Source organism: Mandrillus leucophaeus, unplaced genomic scaffold, assembly GCF_000951045.1.
Source record: "Mandrillus leucophaeus isolate KB7577 unplaced genomic scaffold, Mleu.le_1.0 Scaffold601, whole genome shotgun sequence".
Classification (NCBI taxonomy): domain Eukaryota; kingdom Metazoa; phylum Chordata; class Mammalia; order Primates; family Cercopithecidae; genus Mandrillus; species Mandrillus leucophaeus.
In genome coordinates this window covers 490,665-493,239 of record NW_012106487.1, presented here as the reverse complement: position 1 = coordinate 493,239, position 2,575 = coordinate 490,665, and positions in this window count along the sequence as shown.

Below are 2,575 nucleotides of genomic sequence, written 5' to 3'. Positions count from 1 at the left end.
CCCCTGCTCTCTTTTAATAAAAATAAAATGTTGTAAAATTATATATTTTTTTCTGATGGACAACTCCCTCCCTTCCTCAAACTTTATCCTCTAAAATCACTGATATATTTAGAAGATGATTTATTTTCTAGGCATTTCTGCAAATTGATTAGGTAGAACTTTTATTTTTCTTTGGCCATATTTTTTTTTTTTTTGAGAGGGAGTCTCGTTCTGTCGCCCAGGCTGGAGTGCGGTGGTGTGATCTCGGCTCACTGCAAGCTCCACCTCCCGGGTTCACGCCATTCTCCTGCCTCAGCCTCCGGAGTAGCTGGGGCTGCAGGCACCTGCCACCGCACCCGGCTAATTTTTTGTATTTCTTTTAATTAGAGACGGGGTTTCACCGTGTCAGCCAGGATGGTCTCGATCTCCTGACCTCGTGATCCGCCGGCCTCCACCTCCCAAAGTGCTGGGATTACAGGCGTGAGCCACCAAGCCCGGCCATCTTTGGCCAAATATTATATTTATTTTCAAATATATGCATTCTATTTTGATCCTCCTGATCCTCCTTCCATTACCCCCAAAAAACCTTTTAAGGATCATACCATTTTAATTAGGAATTTCTTTGGCTACATTCAAAACATGATTTTTCTTTGTAAAATTGGACTCCAGTTTGTGCAGACCACGTCTGAAGAATGTTACAAACATGTGTGAACTCTGTAAGGCTCCCAGTCCAACTTTCTGTGTGTGTGTGTGTGTGTGTGTGTGTGTGTGTGTTTTGAGTCAGAGTTTCACTCTTGTCACCCAGGCTGGAGTGCAGTGGTGTGATCTCGGCTCACTGCAACCTCTGCCTCCTGGGTTCAAGTGATTCTCCCTACCTCTGCCTCCCGAGTAGCTGGGATTACAGGCACACACCACCACGCCCAGCTCATTTTTGTATTTTTAGTAGAGATGGAGTTTCACCTTGTTGGCCAGGATGGTCTCAATCTCTTGACCTCATGATCTGCCTGCCTTGGCCTCCCAAAGTGCTGGGATTACTGGCGTGAGCCACTGTGCCTGGCCGCAGTCCAACTTTTATTTCTTCATTTAAATCTTTCCTAATCCAGCCTTGTGTCGGAAGCTTCTTCAGACTAAGCCAAGTACACCTTAGGTCTTCATGTTCATATGGGGACCTTAATATTGATATGGTGCTTGTACACTTTAAAATATTTCCATATATGTTAACCTTGTGGTGATTCTCTGAGGCATGACAAATACTATTTTCCTTGTTTCATAGAAGAGAAAACTTGAATTACAGAGAGGTGAAGTGACTGCCCTGAAGGCTTCCTCAGGTAGCAAGTTCAGGATAGGCTGAACTGGATCCCAGATTCCCTGGCTTCCAGTCTGGTACTCTTCCTGCTATTCCATGCTGTGTTCTCTGATTGGAAAATAATAAGTCTTTGGTATTCCTCAGCTTGGTCATATCTGTTTAAAAATCACTTAGTCCACTTTTGTCTGAGTCCTTTTGAACCAAGTGATCCTTTAATCTGCCTTACTGAGTAAATGCTCCCTTCCTGAAGTAAGTCAGTGCCCTACAGAGTTAGATGCCAAGCTGAGTTGCAGTCATGGGTTATTTATTGCCAATCTGGCATCACCAACACTCCCTTCTAAGGGTTCCTCTGTCTTTCAGAGAAGTTGGGAGCTATATTTGTAGAATTCCCTTCCGAATATGCTTACAGGTTGATTGACCAAGAAGTCCCTTCCCTTGCTGAAGATTTGGAAGGCTGAAATGAACAACAGGCTAGAGGTGGTTATAGGCAGAAATGTGGACAGCCGTGAGATTCTAAGAGGCTCCACCAGAAAACAATGCCCTTCATCACTGCAGACTGTGATGGCTGAAGAGAAATGTCTAGAAGTTCAAGGATAATGGACAATGAACAGGGAACTCTTCAGTTGGGAGCTGAGGCTGAGGTTGTCTACCATGGCTTCGTTGACCTCAGCTTCCTCCAGTTTTCCATTGGTTGTGTAGGCTTCTTGACATCTGCATTAAACCTTTTTAATTTGGACTATCTAGAGCAATCAGTTTTTCTTGACTAAACCCTGACTGATAGAATTATTCCCATGCTAAGTGCTAACATTTTGATTATGATTTTTATTCTTATTGCTAAAGTATAATTTCAAAAGATATAATTAGGACACCGATGTAAATATAATATGAATACATGGTAAGGATATTGTTCAACTCATTATTAGATGGAGAAACAATTAGTTATTAAGAATAGTTCACACAATATTTGAGGAGGTGGGTATTTATAGAACATTTAATTTTAAAATGTTAAGATATTTGGGTTATATATAAAACTTCTTAATATCTTACAGAGCAATACATAATAACCTTTGGGGTTATATTTTCTGCTAAATCATATGCCTTTCATGGGATAAAAATCAATATGTTAAAGTAAAACTTCTGGGACTTTCAATAGATATATGTATTTTTATTATTATACTTTAAGTTCTAGGGTACCTATGCACAATGTGCAGGTTTGTTACATATGTATACATGTGCCATGTTGGTGTGCTGCACCCATTAACTCGTCATTTACATTAGGTATATCTCCTA